We start from the raw sequence: 7,622 nt of genomic DNA, 5'->3' as shown, positions 1-7,622 counted from the left end.
GGGATAGCGTCTGCCATCGTGGTGCTGTACGCACACGTACATCCCCACGATGGCCAGCCCCACTAATGAGCTTGTGGTATGGCAGTGGAACTGTCGGGGCTTCACTAAAAAGCAACCACTGCTGCAACAATACGTCCGACACGCGCAACCCAAGCCCGACGTCATAATGATACAGGAAACAGTAGGCACCATACCAAATCTTCCAGGTTACACTGCACACACCTCGCCGGTTCACATTGATCGCGGACTTGCAATTTTAATGCGTAAAGGGATCGTAATACAAGAACACACCGTACGCGGTACACATGCGGAACACATGATCGTAGAGCTCCTTCACAATAGGACACGCAAACACAGCGTATTTCTTCTCAACGTATATAGTCATGCGGCTTACTCGCGGCGTCGTTTCCCCTCTATGTTTCGGGGGGGGGGGGGGGGGGCGCTTGCCTTGGCGGGCGCACACCCGTTTGTGGTGGGAGAGGTGACTTTAACGCCCCGAACGAGGCCTTTGGCTATGGCTACACTACAGCCAAATGCCGACGCCTGTGGCAGGACCTGCATAATGCAGAACTAACTCTTATCACCGATCCCACGGCGCCGACCCGCACGGGCACGTCAACGGCACGGGACACGACGCCGGACCTGACAGTGGTCCGAAACACTCCTCAAGCAACGTGGTGCAATACCTTTGAAGAGCTCGGTAGTGACCACATGTTCATAGAAATACGAATTTCTCAGGCGGGTACACCCCCTCCCCCTAAGCTATTCAAATGGACGGACTATGACAAGTCGAACAGAGAGGTAAGGAGACCATCAATGACATCGAGGCATGGATGAAGACCCTCAATGGTGACATGAACTGGGTGACACAGACGGTCGCACCCGAGGTCCAGTTTGATAAGATCAACTAGCCCTCCTCTGGGAAGCCACGACATCGCTACACGCAAGATGGAAGAAGCAATGGCACAACCGAAAGCTTCGTAAGAAGATCGCACAGATCAATCACCAGCTAGAAGCACATTGACGGACCTTATCCGCCAGCAGTGGTACGACGTCTGCAACGCAGTCGACGGGAAGCTGCACAATGCAACACGTGGCCTTTCCTCCGTCACCTCCTGGGGGAAACGCAGAGCAAGAATGCTCAACGTGCCAACCTGCAACGCCTTTTGTACAAGGAACGCGTACCACGACTGATCAACAGATCGTGACACGCCTGCTAGACAAGTATTTCCCTCAACGACCCGATTTTCAACACGGAGATTACACCGGCGAGCCAAACGCGACGCTCGATGAAGAATTTCACGAGTCAGAGATCCGCGCAGCTCTCCACGACCTTAATGGCAAATCAGCACCGTGGTCCCGACAAGGGTATGAACTAGACTCTACGAAACCTCAATGATGCCTCGATCACCGCTCTTACGGCATACGTCAACAAATGCTAGTGAGTGGGTCGCATCCCAGAGGCATGGAAACGCTCTAAGGCAGTCCTGATACCGACGCCAGGCAAGCCGTCAAGCCTCGATCACTTGCGGCCCATTTCCCTCACATCTTGCGTTGGCAAGGTCATGGAGTTAGCGTTCCTCATCCGTGTCCACCACCACCTCGAGTACACTGGAGCATACTCGCTCACTATGGTGGGCTTCTGGTCACACTTCTACAGTCAAAATGTCATTCCCCAGCTGTACCACCATACCATCAACGACCCAACTAGCGGCACCCGGGCCATCCTTCGCCTGAATCCAGGAAGGCATTCGACAGTGTAGCACATGCAGAAATCCTGAGCCGAATTAACAAGCTCAACATGGGCGAGCGAAGCTAGAATTATATCAGATACTTTCTGTCGCGTGGCACAGTAACCCTCGTGGTCGACAGCATGACATCCGACGAACATGCACTAGGAAGCGCCGGCATTCCTCAAGGGATGGTCATATCCCAGCTCCTTTTTAACCTTGTGATGCTGGGTCTCCCGGCCTGCCTCGACGAGATTGACGGCCTTCATCACGCCTTGTATGCAGACGACATCACCCTGTGGGTCGACAAGGGTAATTACGGTCACATAGAAGGCACCTTACAAGCAGTGGTCTGTAGCAGTAGAAACCTACCCCCAAGACACAGGTCTCCGGCTATCTACGCGTATACTCAAATCGGAGCTGCTCCTCTACCACCCGCGCCGCCGGCCTCTACTGGCGAATCGCGCCAATGTGAGGAAATACTCCTCATACGCAAGACAGCTCTTGTATTCCCCCGAGTCCCGAAGATACGCATCCTCGGCATGCATATAGCAGCCAACGGGTCAAACGAAGAAGCTATCCGCAAGACCGAAGGCAAGGTTACAGCGCTTACCCGCCTGGTCAGACGCATTACAAACTAGCACACGGGCATGAAGGAGGACAGCGTCATGCGCCTCATACACTCTTTCGCAATCAGTCACATTATTTATGTAGCTGCCTTCCCCAACTGGAATGTCACCGAAAGGGACAAAATCAACACCCTTATACGCAAGAATTACAAGATCGCATTTGGCCTACCAGAGTCCACGAGCACTGCTCGTCTGCTACAGCTGGGGGTATACAGCACGATTGAGGAAATCGTGGATGCGCAAAGAGCCTCGCAACTCGAACGCATCTCCTTGACAGCCACGGGTCGGTACATCCTGCAGAAACCCGGCTTGAATTACCACGTCCAACACGGTCAGAAACAGGCCATTCCACCCGACATCAGCGACACGCTGTTTGTCACCCCTATCCCTCGAAAAACGCACCGACCATAACGGGGACCGACGCCAGGCCCATGCCAAGGCACTGCTGCGCTCCTTTGGTGGGAAGAGGACTACGCACTTCGTAGACGCAGCAGAATATGCACACGAACAGCGGTTCACGGCGGCAGTCATAGTCCACCTACTCCCGGCTTACGCACGCGTGTAGTGTCAGCACGAAATACCCAGAAACAGCGGAAGAGGTTGCGATTGCGCTTGCGCTTACCGACCCCCTCTTCGAGGTAGCTCTTAGCGACTGACAATCCGCAGTTCGTAACTATGCACGGGGGTGCATTTTCTCCGAAGCTCTTCAGATTCTAAGGAAAGCTGGTTGACAGCACTTCGATAGCACCGCGATCATGTGGTTCCCAGCGCACGTCGCCACCCCCACCGACGAGGGCCCCCCAAACGTGAATGAGGTGGCTCACCGCTCTGCGCGTGAACTGACCCGCCGCGCAGAGTCAGAGACCCCCTCTTCGAGCTCAGACCTCCTGGTGTGAAACACGCGAGAACGCTTAATCAGATACAACGACATCATCAAGCACTACCAATGAGGCACGAGGATATGGCCCCCACCTCACCCCTAACTGAAACGTCGCCAGGAAGTCCTCTTGCGACAACTGCAGACACACACTTTCCCCAGTCCGGTGCGATTGCAGCACATTTTTCCCGTGCATTACCTGAGTGCTCTTTGAAAGTTACGTCAGGCAACTGGAGCGACGTTCTCGCACATGTTGTGGGAGTGTCCTGTTATAGCAGCTAAAATGGCTGCAGCTCCGGAGGCTCTTGCGTCGATGTGCGCCGCCACTCTGCGCAGCTCCAACCTCAAGACAAAAGAGTGGGCAGTCCAGAGGGCCCGGGAGGCGGCGACGAGGCAAGGCCTCGAAGTCCCCTCACGGGAGACCTGAGCCCGGGTCGTTAACAGTCGCCGGATTTTCAATAAAGTTGTTTCCATCCATCCTTGCACCAAACAGGGCGTAACTGAACGGCCTGACGTCGTTATAAATTGGCAGCTTGGAGCGTAAACACATTTTACTGCCGACGCCCACGTGCTAATCACTACTACATTCTTCAAATGAATCGCAAATTGACGAAACATATTGCTATGAGTTCTTGAAGGAACTGAGGCAAACGCGAACACTTCGTTTGGTAGGTGGCACAGCCATTTTTTAGTATAGATGTTAGAGTCTACGATGGTGGATACTGGGACTCTAGAGCAGTGCCTCTGAATTTGATGTGGCAGTTATCGCTGAGTGGCAGCTAACTTCACTCGAGGGGGACAAAGAGTGCGCTGGTGATAGTCCAGACACTCCCACAAATAATAATTGGCTAGCGCCCAAGTACAAGAGCCGGAATCTTGAAAGCGCTAAATTTTGCCTGTAAAAGATGAAAAAAGACGAGATTTAACTTCTTGTAACGTGCATCTCAGTATTGAGGTTGATTTCAATTCTGTCCTAAAATTTCAGTCAAAGTAAGCGTCATCGTGTTTCAGCTTTAAATGTGTTTCATCTAAAGTAACAATACAGAAAGCATGTTGCATGAAACTGTTGAAAAGAACGTAACGTGTTTGCAGTAAAAATGTTAATTTTGTTTTCTGTGCCACTACTTTAGACTTCCAGTGTCGACTAGGGTGAACATTCACTTCTGTTTGAAGTATAAGCAAGTAAAAAAATATTGCTTCGTAAGTGGAGTATACCTAAGCCTCTCCAATAGCCTCTCCAATAGAGAGCGTTAAACGGATGATACTACCACATGATTTTTCTAGGGACCCATGAGGTTAAGAGGTCAGTGTGCTATTGAAATACCTATGAGGCGACTTTATATGTTCTGGTTTTATTAATTAATTTGCAAATAATTTTATTACACTGAACAGAGATGCGCTTACTCGGACTACTTGCCGGTCAGCATGCAAAGGTTATATAAGCCCATTTGGTAGTACTAGCCTTCAACAACAGCAGCGGCAGCAGAAGGCGGAGTGGGTTGTAAAGTACAGAGAGAGTGGATAACCTGGTCATTCACGCTTTGCATAGTGACCTTAGAGAAACGTGTTCCGAGATAAGAAGACGCACGTAATTTCATTGTGCTCGAATGTCCGTATAAGCTGCTTGTAAGGCATTCTCCTCCCTGAGCGTCACCACAATGTCCTTTGCACTGTTGTAATTACACGTGGGTCCCCCGCAAAAGCAGGAGACTCACGTGCAATAACTGTATGCTGAACTCACGTGCACAGACAGTCCAGAGAGGAGCCATCGATCTCCACAATGGAAAGGTCGATGGCAAAGCTGTTAAGAAGAGAGCGCTCGGCGGGCGTTCGCTATAGCTGTGCGTGTAACGCAAATCGCCAACCACCGAAATCGTATGCAGGGTGTCCCAACTAACATGTACCAAGATTTAAAAACATGCAAATGCCCTGTATCTGGACAGAACCAAGGTGATGTTGTTTGACGTCACTTTGAGATACTCGGATTATTTTTTCCATTCCGCCTTATTGCATAATAAGGGAAGTGCAGTCGAGGACGGCAGAAAACTAGGTGGAGTGATGAAGTTAGGAAATTTGCAGGCGCTAGTTGGAATCATCTAGCGCAAAACAGGGGTAAGTGGAGATCACAGGGAGAGGCCTTCGTCCTGCAGTGGGCATAAATGGGCTGCTGCTGCTGCTGATGATGATGATGATGAATTGAACAACTTCTCAATTATTATAATTAGATGAAAAGTGTCAATTATAAAATTGTAGAGGAACATGAAAAATTCCCGATACAGCTTTGTGTTGTCCAATACGTGCTACACAAAAGTGTTTTTCCGAGCGTGAAAGAAGCCCCCGAATATACGCAAGGTACCTGGAGTGGCCAGTCGCACGGCAATTTTGCATGTATTCGCGGGCTTCTTCAACGCTCGGAAAAACACTTTGCGGTAGCACGCACGTATTGGGCAAGACAGAGCTGTATCGGGAGTTTTTCATGGTGCTCTACAATTTTCTCATTGACACTTTTCATCTAATTATAATATTTGAGAAGTTGAATACTTAATTAAGACTAAATATGTAATTAGGCGGAAGGCCCAAATTAATCTGAGTATCTCCAAGCGACGGCAAACAACATTAGCTTGGTTCTGTCCAGCTACGTGGCATCTGCATAATTTTAAATCTTGGTGCATGATAGTTGGGACAACCTGTATATGAACTAAAGCTGCTGATTATATTACCTTGTCTTATTTGTATGGGTTATCAGTATTTTATGTACTGTAGCATTGCATATTGACATTGCAATTAATTAGTTAAATTTTTCTTACGATGCATTTCACGCCAATGTATTTGTTCTTTTTCTTTTTTGAGATACTTTTGCTTTATGTTTTTCCTGGCTTGCTAATCTTCTTACATGTCTCTACATGTTTATTATTATCCGAGAGTCCCGTCGCAGTCGAAGACTGCGACGTCGATATATTTGTCTCGTCGGTCTATTATCTGTAATCCATTCACTGTTTGCTAATAAATAATAAACTCAAACTGAAACTGATGAATGACGACATTGAGGTGACGTAAACAGAGATAATGCGAACCGCTCAGTCCGGTAGCCTGAATCTGCTGTTAAAAGGCCGCAATTCTACGAACGCTATTCGGGCAGCACTATTGGCTCTTTAGCACTATCAACAATGTGAAGACCACCTCGTGTCATTATTGACCATAGCGTATACACCTGTTCCCACAGGCGTTATTACGCTCATGTTGCGTGGCCATTGCATGCGCCTATATGAACAGTCAGTCGGCGCCAACCATTGCGTTACCGCGTGCGAACAACAGCTGCTATCATAATATTTTTCGCGGCACGGACCAGCCATTGATGCTGACAGTACAACAAAGACAGCACTTTTACGTAACCCAGCGCATGACGTCAATACACTCTAGTCCAGAGATGCGTCCAGTGAAAACGTGAGCTTCATAGCGTTCCTGCGTTCCAATAGGTTGCGTAAGCAGTGATTCTGAGAAGGGACAGAAATTGCGTATCAAGTTCGTCATTCTGTACCCCAACCTCATCATTACATGATGTGTCTGATATCTGTCGCGCTCACCACTGCTAGACCGAATCAACTATGTAGTTCGTGTAGGTTGCATGTACGGCGTTCTTCTCCACACCAGAGCCCACCGAAGGTGGCCTAGCGGCTAAGGCCTTGCGCTGCTAAGCCCGAGGGCGCGCGATCCAATCCCTGCCGCGGCGGCCGCATTTCGATGGGGTAGCAATGCAAAAAATGCCTGTGTACCGTGCATTGGGTGCACGTTAAAGAACCCCAGGTGTTCAAGGTTACTCCAGAGTTCACCACTACCAGCCTGCCTTATAATCATATCGTGGTTCTCGCACGTAATACCCTAGAATTAAAAACTGTCCACGCCAGAAGGCTTCCTTTCGAAGCTTTTCGAGAGATCGCGGTGGATGTCTGCTTAACTTTGGGTGCAATGCCCTGTTTAGATAATATGAAAGCAATATATTGCAGCGTGCTCCTCCTATTGGATCCGACACCCGCTAACGTAGTTCGGTGCTCCAATTACGATTGTCACAGCTCTAGTCAGAGCATACCATTAGAGCAGTGCCTGATGAAGTGCTTGGCTGCCTTGAAATAATATTGAACCATTTACTCACTGCGAAATTGTTCCCGCTGTGAAGAATCGATTTAAGATCTTCGATTGAATTAAGCGCCGACGGCATTACGGTCAGCACGTGCTGTAAAACAAGAACGCGTCTAACTGCGCAAACACACGTAACTGGCAATATTTACGTCCGTTAACATTATAGTTCCTGACGGCAGTTTCTAGCAATGACACTGCATCCCCGAACCGCAGAAGATCGCAGAATTTAACGGGCCCTCAAACAGTCTG

Source organism: Dermacentor silvarum, chromosome 4 (assembly GCF_013339745.2).
Source record: "Dermacentor silvarum isolate Dsil-2018 chromosome 4, BIME_Dsil_1.4, whole genome shotgun sequence".
Lineage (NCBI taxonomy): Eukaryota > Metazoa > Arthropoda > Arachnida > Ixodida > Ixodidae > Dermacentor > Dermacentor silvarum.
Note: the sequence above shows the minus strand (reverse complement) of the source record.